This window comes from Tursiops truncatus, chromosome X, assembly GCF_011762595.2.
Source record: "Tursiops truncatus isolate mTurTru1 chromosome X, mTurTru1.mat.Y, whole genome shotgun sequence".
Classification (NCBI taxonomy): domain Eukaryota; kingdom Metazoa; phylum Chordata; class Mammalia; order Artiodactyla; family Delphinidae; genus Tursiops; species Tursiops truncatus.
In genome coordinates this window covers 81,185,836-81,201,371 of record NC_047055.1, presented here as the reverse complement: position 1 = coordinate 81,201,371, position 15,536 = coordinate 81,185,836, and the positions used below count along the sequence as shown (strand labels likewise).

Here is a 15,536-nt window from a genome sequence, read left to right as displayed (position 1 = left end):
TCTTGTATTTTCTCCATTCTGTTTCCAAGGTTTTGGATCATCTTTACTCTGATTATTCTGAATTCTTTTCAGGTAGACTGCCTATTTCCTCTTCATTTGTTAGGTCTGGTCGGTTTTTGCCTTGCTCCTTCATCTGCTGTGTGTTTCTCTGTCTTCTCATTTTGCTTAACTTACTGTGTTTGGGGTCTCCTTTTCGCAGACTGCATGTTCATAATTCCCGTTGTTTTTGGTGTCTGTTCCCAGTGTCTAAAGTTGGTTCAGACAGTTTATACAGGCAATATCACACAAAGCAGCATACACATACACACTCACAAAAAGAGAAAAAGGAATAATATTTATATATCAATGCTCCCAAAGTCCACTGCCTCAATTTGGGTTTATTCATTTTCTATTCAGGTATTCCACAGATGCAGGGTACATCAAGTTGGTTTTGGAGATTTAGTCTGCTACTCGTGAGGCTGCTGGGAGAAATTTCCCTTTTTCATCTTTGTTCGCACAGCTCCTGAGGTTCAGCTTTGAATTTGGGTACACCTCTGCATGTAGGTTTCCTGAGGGCATCTGTTCCCGCTCAGACAGGATTGGCTTAAAGTAGCAGCCGATTAGGGGACTCTGGCTCACTCAGGCTGGAGGGAAGTAGGGATATGGAATGCAGGACGAGCCTGCCATTGCAGAGGCCAGACATGATGTTGCAACAGCCTGAGGTGCGCCATGTTTTCTCCTGTGGAAATTGTCTCTGGATTCTGGGACCCTGGCAGTGGTGGCCTGTGTAGGCTCCCAGGAGGGGTGGTGTTGATAGTGACCTGTGCTTTCCCACGGGCTTCTTGGTGGCTGCAACAGCAGCCTTTGCATCTCATGTCCAGCTCTGGTGTCTGTGCTGGTACCTGTAGCTCGCTCCTGTCTCTGGAGCTCGTTTAGGTGGTGCTCTTAGTCCCCTCTCCTCACGCACTGTGAAACAAAGGCAAGAAAAATTCTCTTGCATCTTTGGCTGTTCCAGACCTTTTCCCACATTTTCTCCGGGGTAGCTGTGGCACACTAACCCCCTTCAGGCTGTGTTCACGTAGCCAACCCCTGTCCTCTCCCTGGGATCCGACCTCTGAAGCTGGATGCTCAGCTCCCAGCCCCCTCCCACTGCAGCGGGTGAGCTGACAAGCCTCTCGGGCTGGTGACTGCTGGCCAGCACTGATCCTCCATGTGAGAATCTTTCTGCTTTGCCTTTCCCCACCCCCCTTGCTGTGCTCTCCTCCATGGCTCTGATGTTTACCCCTCCACCACCCACAGTCTCTGCCTGGGAACGGTCTTCCTAGTGTATGGAAACCTTTCCTCCTTCTCAGCTCCCTCCCACTGGTGCAGGTCCCATCCCTATTCTTTTGTCTCTGTTTTTTCTTTTGCCCTACCCAGGTACATGGGAAGTTTCTTGCCTTTGCGAGGTCTGACTTCTTCTGCCAGTGTTCAGTAAGTGTTCTGTAGGAGTTGTTATTTCTGATGTATTTGTGGGGAGGAAGGTGATCTCCACTTCTTACTCTTCAGCCATCTTGTAGCTCCTCCTCACAATATTCTCTTATAATCCTTTTATTTCTGTGACATCCATTATATTGTCTTCTCTTTCATTTTTGCATTTATTTATTTGAGTCTTCTCTCTCATTTTTTTCTTAGTCTACCTAATTGTCAAATTCGTGTTTTTTTCAAAACAACCTACACTTTTTTTTCTATTCTCTATTTTATTTATTTGTGCTCTATTCTCTCCTTTCTTCTTCAAATTTTGGGCTTTTTTGTCCTTCTTTTTATAGTTCTTTAAGGCATAATGTTAGGTTGTTTATTTGAGATCTTTCTTCCTTTTCTAATGTAGGCTTTTATTTGTATAAATTTCCCTCTTTAGTATATCCTTTTCTGCATCCTGTGAGTTTTGATATGTTGTGTTTTTGTTTTCATATTTTCTAATTTCCTTTGATTTCTTCTTTGACCCGTTGTTTGCTCAGGAATGTGTTGTGTAATTCCCACATACTTGTGAATTTTCCAGTTTTCCTTCTGATATTGATTTCTAGTATCATTCAGCTGTTGTCAGAAAAGATACTTGATGTGATTTCAATCTTTTAAAATTTGTTAAGACTTATTTTGTGACCTAACATGTGATCTCTCTTGGAGAATATTCTGTGTGCACTTGAGAAGACAATATGTTCTACTGCTGTCAGGTATAATGTTTTCTAAATCTGTTAGCTCCATTTAGTTTATGGTGTTTTGCAGGCCCACTGTTTCTTTATCGATTTTCTGTCTGAATGTTCTATCCTTTATTGAAAATGGGATATAGACGTCCCCTACTATTATTGTATTGCTGCATATTTCTCCCTTCAGTTATGTCAATCCTTGCTTTATATATTTATTTGCTCTGTTGTGTGTGTGTGTGTATAAAATTATATTACATACATAGTTGTGTATTATATATATACAATTATATTATATATACAATTATATATAATTGTGTATATATATATACAATTATATCTATAATATTTACCATTATATTATCTGTATAATTGTGTATTATATATACAATTATATATGTACAATTATATTGTGTATATATATATATCATTGTTGTATCTTCTTAGTGAATTAACCTGTTTATCATTAAATAATATTCTTCTTTGTCTCTTGTGACAGTTTTTGGCTTATAATCTATTTTGTCTAATATAAGTATAGTCACCCCTGCTTTCTTTTGGTTACAATTTGCATGGAACATCTTTTTTCCATCCCTTCAATTTCAGCTTGTGTCATCTTAAATGTAAAGTGAGTCTTTTCACAAGAGGGAAGAGATATGGGGATATATGTATATGTATAGCTGATTCACTTTGTTATAAAGCAGAAACTAACACACCATTGTAAAGCAATTATACTCCAATAAAGGTTAAAAAAATAAGTGAGTCTTTTGTAGACAGCATATAGTTGGATATTGTTTTTCATCCACTAAGCTACTCTATGTCTTTTCATTGGGGAGATTAATCCACTTAATATAAACTAGTGATAGAAAAGAACTATTATTACAATTTTGTCATTTGTTTTCATTCTTCTTGTGGGATTTTTTGTCCCTCTTTTCCTCTCTTGATGTCTTTATGTTTCATTGATTTTTTTGTACTGATATACTTTGATTCCTTTCTCTTTTGTTTCATGTGCCTTTTATAGGTATTTTCTTTGTAGTTATTGTGGGGTTATGTAAAAATATTATAGTTATGAAAATCTGTTTTAAGTTGATAACTTCTATTGTATATAAAGAATAAACTTTTATTTATCCCTCCCCACTTTGTTATTGAGTTACAATTTATATCTTTATATATTTTGTATACATTAATGTATTTTATAGTTAATTATTTTTTAACATATTTATTGGAGTATAATTGCTTTACATTGTTGTGTTAGTTTCTGCTTTATAACAAAGTGAATCAGCTATACGTATCCTTATATACCCATATCCTCTCCCTCTTGCATCTCCCTCCCACCCTCCCTATCCCACCCCTCTAGGTAGCTAGTTATTTTTAACTTTTTTTTTAACTTTTATACTAACATTAAAAGTGATTTACTGATCACTTACAAAGTGTTACAATATTCTGTATTTGTCTATATTTTTGCCTTTACCAGTGAGTTTTGTGCTTTCATATATCTTTGTATTGTTGTTCATCATCATTTCTTTTTAACTTAAAGAACCCCCTTTAGCATTTCTTGTAAGGCAGGCCTAGTGGTAATGAACTCCCTCAGTTTTGTTTGTCTGGGAAAGTCTTCATTTCCTCTTCATTTTTAAAAGACTGTTTAGCCAGGTGTAGTATTCTTGGTTGGCAGGTTTTTTTCTGTCAGTAATATGAATATATTATCCTACTCCCTCTGCTGCAATTGGATATAGGCATTTGATAAGTGGAATCTTGGAGAAAGTATTCCAGTGAGAAAGAACAACACATACAAAGGAATGAGCAGGTATGAGGTAATAAGGAAATAACTAGTTGTCCAATATGTCATTCCAGTCATGATATCACACCACCCAAGTGGAAACCACTGCTGTGGGCTTGGTATACATAATTACCTGGTCTACTTTTGTAAAATACTTTTGCATACCTTCATATAGATTCATAAGCAATATATAATTCTGTATACATATTCTGTAAGTTACATAAATAATATCATATTTTACATATTGTTCCTCATCTTTTATTTTTTATCCAAAATTAGGTGCTGTGTTAGTGCCTGTGGGGATGCCTACTATGGGCAGTGGGGGTTATTGCAATCTAGCCATACACACACACACACACACACAGTTCATTCCTCTTGTATTAGATCATACAACTATGGCATATATTATTTATCTGTTTTCCTGTTGATGGATATGAAATTTTTACTATTACAAATAATGCCACTATTTAAAAATGTGCATATTTCTTCAAATATACATGTACAAGTGTGTCTCTACAGCAGAGATTCTTAATTTTTTGTGCCATATATTCTTTTGTGTGTCTAGTGAAGTTTATGAACACCTTCTCAGAAAAATGTTTTAAAATAAATAAAGCACAATGCATCAGACTACAAATGAAACCAATTTTTTGAAATATAATTATCATGTCTATATATCTATATATAGTGAAAGAATAAAATGGGATTCTTTTAAAATTCTTTATGTAATATCTGTCAGTGGTTCTAATAGCTATTATAATCTAAAAGTACTGATGAATGTAAATGATATTTCAAGGGAGCTCTAATAAATAATATGTCATGGAACTATTTGAAATTCCTATTAGAGCATAAGTCATAGGTACTGCTAATAAAACTGGTGTTTTGCCTACATTCATTATCAAAAGCAATATTACATTTCAATTAATGAAAATAAAGGTGTAACTTTTTTCCCACCCAAGATCACAGACCTCGTGAAGGTGTGTAGACCTCAGGTTAAGAAGGCCTACCTACAGCCTATGCATGGGATTGGATTTGCTGAATCACAAGGTATGCACATCTTAGACTGAATCACTCTCCAAAGTGTCTGTAATAGTTTTAACTCTCATCAGCAGTGTTGAGATTTTATTGTTTCACACACTCTCCAATCCTTTATATAGCTTGCCAATTTGATGGCTTAAAAATGATATTCAATGTTGTTTCAATTTGAATTTTCTTTATGACTAGTGAGATTGGACATCTCTTCATCTGTTTATTGGTCATTTGGTTTTCTTATTCTTTGACCTGCCTTTGTATCTTTTTCTAAAGGTAATTGAAGGGTTTGTGTGAGAAAATGACATAATCTCTTCCTTGCTCAATAGTTAGGTCTCTTCCAGCTCTAGCACTTTCTGACTTGGTTGTAGTAATTTGCTAAAAGTCAATGGTCAGTGGGGTTCATGCAATGTGAAAGCCATCATGTTATACAGACTGCAATGGATAAAAAGAAGAATAGCCAATGGGAAAATAGTAAAGAAGTTGTTGAAATAGGTAACAAGGAGGTAAACAAGGGAAGCATCAGTGGTTGTGGAAAGGAGACTAATGTAAGTGACATTGTGAATAAAGAATCCACAGGGTATTGCTTAAGGGAAAAGGGGATAACTAGGAACCGAAATCAGAGCCACAGAAGTGTCTTGGAAATGGGGAGCAGTTTTGATTTTTTAGTCTCTATTCCTTTAAAATTAGTATTGTAAACTCTCTTAAACAGCAGTCTCTTTCCCAGAGAATATGAAGATAGATAGATAAATAGAAAGATAGATAGATAGATGTGTGTAAGTAACTAGAAAACAACGAGCTCTAATTATGAATGTATTTTTAGAGCAGATGCATCCATAGATCCATACAGTGTCAGTCTAATTTTTGCATGCTATTGAACCTGGGTTTTGGAACTTAGGTACAAATCTCAGCTTAAGCAGTTTGTAGCAGTGTGACCTTGGGCAAATCACTTAACCTTACAATACCATGAGCCCAATATTACCCTTCACACAGAATTATTGTGAGATAAGTATAAGATAATATACATAAGTACATAATACAGCATCTGGCACAGAGAGTATTTAGCACTTTTGTTGAGTGAATTAGTCAAAATTGATATTCCCATTCTTGAAGACCTAGAAGCTGCAATAGTAATTTGGAGTCATTAACCTCTATTAATTTATATTTTTTTCTTCCATCTTATTTATGATTTAAAAGTAATAACTCTTGGTGATATGCATAGTAATTCTTAGCTAAATAGGCTGATTAGAACATGCTATTTTTTCCTTATACCAAATGAAAAATTACTAGAAACAATAATAACTCACATTTATTAAACACTATCTCCAAGCATTATTGTAGGTGTTTTATATGAATTAAGCCATGAATTTTCACTAAAGGGAAAACTAAGTCATAAAAGGGTTAATTAATTTGTCCAAGGTCATACAACCATAATGGTTCCTGAGTCTATGTAGAAAGGAAGAGTGACCTGTCTAAGTGTCACGTATTTATACTGTCAAGTCCATTTTACCATGTTAATTACTTTAACTGTTTTATAAGTTTATTGTTTTCATTTACTACGTGAATATATGTTTTAAGTTAAACATCATGTGGGTATATTTTAAAAGAAAACTTTAAAAAATGAAACATTAAAAAAAATCTATTCTCTCAGAGAGGTCAGCGGATGATTGGGGGAGGCATTATGTATCCATCTTTAACATTTTATTTTAATATTAGGGAGGTCCCTTCTATTATGGAAAATATCTCAGGCGTCTAGAAATCCCTTTCTTGTCTCCTACCTCAGCCAAGATCTGGCCTGAAGGAAATGGCAGCAGGGCCTATAAGGATGAGTTTTCATTTGCCTTAAAATTTTTCCTACACCACAGAAGCAGACTCTGGAGAGCTAAACTTGGGACCTGGCTAGCTTGTAGGCAATGGTTATGTATGCTAGGATGGTGGCGTAAGAAAAGTAGTAGACTTCCAAGCACGATGACAGGAAGCCCAGAACAGGACCTCCTTGCTTGCCATATAAGGAACTCCTGACCAGCCCTCACAGGGTTCTTTCTGCATTGTTGAAGGTAAAGGGCATAGTCAGTCTTTCAGAGAGTAAGAGAAGAGGATGGCTACAGCTGGTAGCAGGGAAAAGAGGATAATGGGGAAGGGCAGTGGAGGAACATGCAGTGGGCCTGAGACTGATGCTGTGGATGACTGTGGGGTAAAGACAAGAGAGCTCTGCCAGGCAAAGTGAGAAAGCAGTTACTCATTTTACAGTGGTGAGCAAGGAGTGTTGTATGTTTGCTAGTGGAGATTTCATTTTTTGAGGGGAGGTAGTAATAGTGCCATAACCCGAAGTGGGACGGATATTCCCCTTCAGTTATATATAGCAATCTTTTATTTAATTCTCTTTTTAGCTTTAGGTAAGAGAAACTTTTTTTTTCTGTTAATAACTGAGATAAAGCTAAATGAAGAAAAAAATGGCATTCATTTTAGTTAAAATAGAAGGGTGCTATTTTTGTTTTTGTTTTGTCCCTTTCCCCAATATAGCTCTCCCTACTCCCAAGTAATTTTAAAGTGTGTTATCAATTTTTATTAATGTTTTTGAACTTGGGTTATTTACTACTGTGGCAAAATATACATAAAATTTACCATTTTACCATACAATTCAATGGTATTAAGTACATTCACAATGTTGTGCAACCTATTGCTATCTATTTCCAGAACTTTTTCATCATCACAAACAGAAACTCTACCCACTAAACATGACTCCCTATTCTTCCCTCCCCTCAGTCCATAGTCATCTCTATTCTTCTTTCTGTCTCTATGAATTTGCCTGTTCTAGGTACTTCATATAAGTGGAATCATACAATATTTGTCATTTTATGTCTGGCTTTTTTCACTTAAAAATGCTTTTCACTTAATAATGCTTTCAAGGTTCATCTATGCTGTGGGCATGTATCAGAATTTCGTTTCTTTTTAAGGTGGCATAATATTCCATTGTATATAAGAACTTGACTTTTTTTTATTTTTAACATCTTTATTGGAGTATAATTGCCTTATATGGTGTTTTAGTTTCTGCTTTATAAGAAAGTGAATCAGTTATACATATACATATGTCCCCATATTTCTTCCCTCCGGCATCTCCCTCCCTCACACCCTCCCTATCCCACCCCTCTAGGTGGTCACAAACCACCGAGCTGATCTCCCTGTGCTATGTGGCTGCTTCCCACTAGCTATCTATTTTACATTTGGTAGTACATATATGTCCATGCCACACTCTCATTTTGTCCCAGCTTACCCTTCCCACTCCCTGTATCCTCAAGTCCATTCCCTAGTAGGTCTGTGTCTTTATTCCTGTCTTGTCCCTAGGTTCCTCATGACCATTGTTTTTTTTAGATTCCATATATATGTGTTAGCATACGGTATTTGTTTTTCTCTTTCTGACTTACTTCACTCTGTATGACAGACTCTAGGTCCATCCACCTTACTACAAATAACTCAATTTCGTTTCTTTTTATGGCTGGACAATATTCCATTGTATATATATGCCACATTTTCATTGTTCATTCATTTGTTGATGGGCACTTAGGTTGCTTCCATGTTCTATCTATTGTAGATAGAGCTGCAATAAACATTTTGGTACATGAGTCTTTTTGAATTATGGTGTTCTCAGGGTATATGCATAGTAGTGGGATTGCTGGCTCGAATGGTAGTTCTATTTTTAGTTTTTTAAGGAACTTCCATACTGTTCTCCATAGAGGCTTTATCAATTTACATTCCCACCAACAGTGCAAGAAGGTTCCCTTTTCTCCACACCCTCTCCAGGATTTATTGTTTCTAGATTTTTTTTTTTTTGGTGGTACGTGGGCCTCTTACTGTTGTGGCCTCTCCCGTTGTAGAGCACAGCCTCCGGACACGCAGGCTCAGCGGCCATAGCTCATGGGCCCAGCTGCTCCATGGCATGTGGGATCCTCCCGGACCGGGGCACGAACCCGTGTCCCCTGCATTGGCCGGCGGACTCTCAACCACTGCGCCACCAGGGAAACCCCTGTTTCTAGATTTTTTGATGATGGCCATTCTGACTGGTGTGTGATCGTCTTGTTTTTGTATCCATTCAGCCAGTCTATGTCTTTTTGTTGAAGCATGTAATACATTTACATTTAAGGTAATTATTGATATGCACATTCCTAATACCATTTTCTTAATTGTTTTGTGTTTGTTTTTGTAAGACTTTAACTTCTCTTGTGTTTCCTGCCTAGAGAAGTTCCTTTAGCATTTGTTGTAAGGCTGGTTTGGTGTTGCTGGATTCTCTTAGCTTTTGCTTCTCTCTAAAAGTTTTTAAATTCTCCCTCAAACCTGAATGAGATCCCTGCTGGGTAGAGTAATCTTGGTTGTAGGTTTTTCTCCTTCATCACTTTAAATATGTCCTGCCACTCCCTTCTGGCTATCAGAATTTCTGCTACAAGATCAGCAGTTAACCTTATGGAGATTCCCTAGTGTGCTATTTATTGCTTTTCCCTTGCTTCTTTTAATATTTAATCTTTGTATTTAATTTTTGATAGTTTGATTAATATGTGTCTTGGTGTTTTTCTCCTTGCATTTATCCTGTATGGGACTCTCTGTGCTTCCTGGATTTGATTAACTATTTCCTTTCCCATGTTAGGGAAGTTTTCAACTATAATCTCTTCAAATATTTTCTCAGTCCCTTTCTTTTTCTCTTCTTCTTCTGGGACCCCTATAATTTGAATGTTGTTGCATTTAATGTTGTCCCAGAGGTCTCTGAGACTGTCCTCAATTATTTTCATTCTTTTTTCTTTGTTCTGTTCTGCAGTAGTTATTTCCACCATTTTATCTTCCAGGTCACTTATCCGTTCTTCTGCCTCAGTTATTCTGCTATTGATCCCTTCTAGAGAATTTTTAATTTCATTTTTTGTGTTGTTCATCACTGTTTGTTTGCTCTTTAGTTCTTCTAGTTCCTTGTTAAATGCTTCTTGTATTTTCTCCATTCTATTTCCAAGATTTGGATCATCTTTTCTTTCATTATTCTGAATTCTTTTTCAGGTAGACTGTCTATTTCCTCTTCATTTGTTAGGTCTGGTGGGTTTTTGCCTTGCTCCTTCATCTGATGTGTGTTTCTCTGTTTTCTCATTTTGCTTAACTTACTGTGTTTGAGGTCTCCTTTTTGCAGGCTGCAGGTTCGTATTCCCTGTTGTTTTTGCTGTTTCTCCCCAGTGGCTTAAGCTGTTTCAGTGTGTTGTGTAGGCTTCTTTGTAGAGGAGGGTAGTACCAGTGCTCTGGTTGTTGAGGCTGAGTCCTGTATTTCTGGTGGGCAGTTCCAAATCTGGTTGTGTGTTTTGGGGTGTCTGTGGCCTTATTATGATTTTAGGCAGCCTCTCTGCTAATGGATGGGGTTTTGTTCCTGTATTGCTAATTGTTTGGCATAGGATGTCCAGCACTGTAGCTTGCTGGTCATTGAGTGGAGCTGGGTCTTGGCATCGAGATGGAGATCTCTGGGAGATTTTCACCATTTGATATTATGTGGAGCTGGGAGGTCTCTTGTGGACCAGTGTCCTGGACTTGACTCTCCCACCTCAGAGGCACAGCCCTGATGCCTGGCTGCAGCACCAAGAGCCTGTCATCCACACGGCTCAGAATAAAAGGGAGAAAAGAAGGAAAAAAAGAAAGAATAAAATAAAATATAGTTATTAATATAAAAAGTAATTATTAGGAAAAGTTTTTTGGAAAGTAAAACAAAAACAAAAACACAGCCAGACAGAACCCTAGGAAAAATGCTAAAACAAAGCTATACAGACAAAAATCACACAGAGAAGCATACACATACACACTCCCAAAAAGAGAAAAAGGGAAAAATATATATATATATCATGTTCCCAAGGTCCACCTCCTCAATTTGGGAAGATTCGTTTTCTATTCAGTTATTCCACAGATGCAGGGTACATCAAGTTGATTGTGGAGATTTAATCAGCTGCTTCTCAGGCTGTTGGAAGAAATTTCCCTTTCTCTTCTTTGTTCGCACAGCTCCTGAGGTTCAGCTTTGGATTTGGACCCGCCTCTGTGTAGGTCACCTGAAGGCGTCTGTTCTTAGCTCAGTCAAGACAGGGTTAAAGGAGCAGCTGATTCGGGGGCTCTGGCTCACTGACGCCGGGAAGAGGAAAGTATACGGAATGCGGGATGAGCTTGTGGTCACAGAGGCCAGCATGACGTTGCACCAGCCTTAGGTGTGCCGTGCCTTCTCCCAGGGAAGTTGTCCCTGGATTACAGGACCGTGGCAGTGACGGGCTTCACAGGCTCCCGGGAAGGGGTGTGTGGATAGAGGTCTGTGCTTGCACACCGGCTTCTTGGTGGCTGCAGCAGCCGCCTTAGCGTCTCATGCCCGTCTCTTGGGTCCGCACTGATAGCGGTGGCTCGCGCGTCTCTGGAGTCCCTTTAAATGGTGCTCTTAATCCCCTCTCCTCGCGCACCAGGAAACAAAGAGGCAAGAAAAAGTCTTTTGTCTCTTCGGCAGCTCCAGACTTTTTCCCCCGACTACCTCTGGGCTAGCTGTGGCACACTAGCCCTTTCAGTCTCTGTTCACGCAGCCAACTCCAGTCTTCTCCCTGGAATCCGACCTCCAAAGCCCGAGCCTCAGCTCCCAGTCCCGACCTGTCCCTGTGGGTGATGAGACAGCCTCGGGCTGGTGCGTGCTGTTGGACACCGATCCTCTGTGTGGAAGTCTCTCCACTTTGCCCTCCGCACCCCTGTTGCTCTGCTCTCCTCCGCGGCTCTGAAGCTTACCCCGTCGGCCACCCACAGTCTCCACCCGCGAAGGGGCTTCCTACTGTGTCGAAACTTTTCCTCCTTCACAGCTCCCTCCCACTGGTGCAGACCCTGTCCCTATTCTTTTGTCTCTGTTTTTTCTTTTTTCTTTTCCCCTTCCAGGTACGTGGAGAGTTTCTTGCCTTTTGGGAGGTCTGAGGTCTTCTGCCAGCATTCAGTAAGTGTTCTGTAGGCGTTTTCCCACAAGTAGATGTATTTCTGATGTATTTGTGGGTAGGAAGTTGATCTCCACGTTTTACTCTTCTGCCATCTTGAAGCTCCTCCAGAACTTGGGTTTTTAATGATGGCTTTGAGGCATCATACTTTTGGGGACCTCTTGTTAGGTTAGATGATAAGTTTACCTTATGGTGTAGGTCATGTGGCATTGGGAATTCTGTCAGATTCTTCTGTGAAGCTGCAGAGTGGGCAGTAATCCCCACAGGTACTCGAAATGGATGCTCTCCAGCATGTGGCAAAATTTCTCACAATTTCCCTGTGTATGTGTAATGCTGAATCTATACATGTGTACATGCATACAGTCACAGCACACACACACACACATCCCTAAAGCCACACCTTTACCTCTTTTCATTCTCAGTTTAGCTATTTTGATAATCCCTGCTTACAACTGTTAATTTCAACATATATAGTTATTCAATACTTAACATTATAAACATACATTTAACTCCAAATTGAATGAGACATTGTGCCTGGTGCTCTATGGGGAAGTAGAGATTGATAAATCTTTTCACAAAAGCTTTTCCACGATCTTCATTAGCATTAGAAATAATCAAATTTAGTCAAGAGTAAAGAATAAAAACACTTATTTACAAAACACCATCCAGCTTTGGCAGGCAGGGAGGGTGAGTGGTTAATGTTTTATTTGTACATGTAATTGGAGATATAGGAAACAGTATGGCAAAAACGAATGAATACTTATCATTAGAATTGCAAAAGAAAAGTGAGTAGTAAACTACTACGAGAGAAAGGAACTTTAAGTCACCATACAATGAGAAGAATCTCATCTTTTATAAGTACTAGTAGAGGAGGAGGTTTGACTTACATGCAGGATTATGGAAGAAGTTCCTCAGGAAACATGTTGGTTCATGAGTATGAAGAGGTATACTACAGAAAGATGTGAGCAGACCCCAGTGTTAGGAGGGGATATGGAGAAGTGCAGATAAGGAAAAAGAAAAATTAGGCAGTATGTCTTTGCTCAAGTGTCCCTATAAAAATGTATTTTTAAAAAATCTGAGTAAACATGTATTGTAATTCTTTCCTGTGACTATAAAAGTATAATGGACAGCATTAGAAATCAATTATGCTGTAAACATATAAGAATATCTTTTCATTGTAGGCTTATACCTTCCTGCATCTATTATAATGTATATCACATTATAAAATTCTGTTTTTTTCCTTGTTCCATTTTCTGGTTCCTAGTTGTTCACATTCTGGAAGAAGACAAAGGCCTTTAGAGATCCATCAGTCCAATCCTTTTTATTTCACAGTAAAGGAGAGTAAATTGCTTGTCCATGGTCACATTCATCCTCAGTGGCAGGAATTGGACTAGAACAAGGTCTCCTGATCGCCCATCAGGTGCTTTCATTACAACATGGTATGCTTAATATATCATCCTGTCCCTGCTCTGTACATGATGGTTCTCCCTCATTCTCAGCTGGCGCAGAATGGTTGTGAGGGAAAGGAATCGGTCTATTTGAGGCCCTTCTGGCTTGCTATGAGTGTGGGGCACTAGAAGATGTGGCAATAAAACACATCTCCTACTTCTATTCCAAATCTAAAAATAAACACACATACACACATACACACACACACACACACACACACACACACACGCACACACAGTCAGTCTACTCTGATCACCTAGCTGAGAAATATTTCCTGGATAGAGCGTTTTGTGTGAGAAGAACTTTTAAAGGCTGCCATAATAGAGGTTATTGATTTTAAAGGAGAATTTAAATTAATATTTAGACATTTTAAAGGCCCAGGACACATACACCTTTCAGAAGCCCTTCAAATAAAGCCCTAGTTACAGTTGATGACTGGCATGGAGATCTTCAGGCTCCAGGGAACATCTCAACAGCACTCATGGAGTCCCTAACCACAACACTATCAAATGCGCTCCTAATCAGTGGTAGGAATTGCTTCCAAACATGCAAATTCAAGCAGAAAGGAAAACACATTTGATTGGATTCTTTTTAAAAGCCCTACCATTTTCACATCTACTTTTGGTTTCATATTTATCAGCACCCCCATTCTAAATGTTCTATTCTGACTATCCGTATTTCTGGGTGACAATACCGGGGATACTTTATTACAATATACAGGAGAGGCACCTCAAGAGGGAGGGTGGTCAGATCTCTCAGGGCCATTTTCTTCTGTGTGTCCTTTGAGAACAAAATGAAAGTGTTATCATATTTTTAAAATGTCTATCCTATAATCTTTCATTCAAAGTTCAACACAAAGAATATGAATTTAAAATATCCTCTGTCATATCCATGAACTAAGAAAACTATAAGAGGAAAGTTCTTGAAGCTCTGACAATCTCAATTTTATCAAAATATCAAAAAGTATCACAATTCTATAGATTGTCCTGGAGAAATTTATCTTTCTTGTGCTCCATAGGTTTCTGTAGAGTAAGGTTTTCTTTTATTTAAACTTTTTCCTAGAAATTTGCTCTCTCAAGTGAAGAGATATCATTTGATTACAAACAAGAGCCAGCTGTGTGTTGTGTGTTTCATCTCAGGCAATAAATTGCCCTTGTACCATATTTCTTGTCTCTTTCCATATAGTTTGTTGTATCTTATACACAGACTCCTGAAATTTTCTTTCTACTTGTGTAAGAAAGCTATAACTTTCTTTCTCTAGGGCATTGATGGTTCACAGAGCAAAGGGAGTCCTTTCTCAGGGCAGGGGGTTGTTCAAGGGCCACATGGGGATATACAGATATACAACAAATACAGAGTTTTGTTTGTGTGGTCTGTCAATGGATTTCATTAGGGACATATAGAACTGGGACTTACTTACACCAGGTATCTTTTTAAAAGTTTTCAGTCAATAATGAGATTGACCAGGCAGACGCCTTTACAGCATCATCTGAATTCTGTAAATGCTGTTTGCCACATTGCATCTCAGCAAAATTATTCCAGGTTTGATGGCAAAGTCACTTTGCAGCAGATTCTGGACTCTGAGAGCTTCGGCTATGTCATCTTCAGCAATATCACAAATTTGAGGGAACACCTCTTCTTCTGCTTCCACTTCAGGCATATCTTCCACTCCTTCAGCTCCCTCCTGCTCTGCTGTATGTATCTCTGTTGTATTGCTATGCTCAGCATCATCACGCAGGGAGATTTCTTCAGATTTCTTGGAATCTGACTCATAATGTCTTTGCTTTGTGTCCACACTGTGACATTTACCCTAAGAGAGAGAAAGAGAGCAGGGATCTGTTTTGAGCTTCCCCATACCCATCATAAATATCAAAGTCAGAAGAAAGCTTTATTTATTTCCTGGCATTTATTTTCATTCCTGCACCAAGACAAGACCTGCTGGGATTTAAGGATGTGAAGCCAGAATAAGTAGACAATTAGGACTCATTGCACTGGTACTCCATTCCGGATAACAGGTGCTACAAAAGCACTCAGGCAGGACACCTGGAAGGCGGGCAGTGGCGTGGCCCCATGATTTTTTGTCTTCCTCTCCTGCAGAGTGCTGTGTGACTTCCCTCAGACATCCAGAGGGAGAGGTGTGCAGTCCATGGTGCGCTGCAA

The 15,536-nt window shown here is 38.6% G+C and overlaps 1 pseudogene; it reads right to left on the bottom strand.

The window, feature by feature from the left end:
- Positions 1-14,511: 14,511 nt before the first annotated feature.
- On the bottom strand, positions 14,512-15,237 carry LOC101334707 (TIR domain-containing adapter molecule 2-like; annotated as a pseudogene).
- Positions 15,238-15,536: the final 299 nt, after the last annotated feature.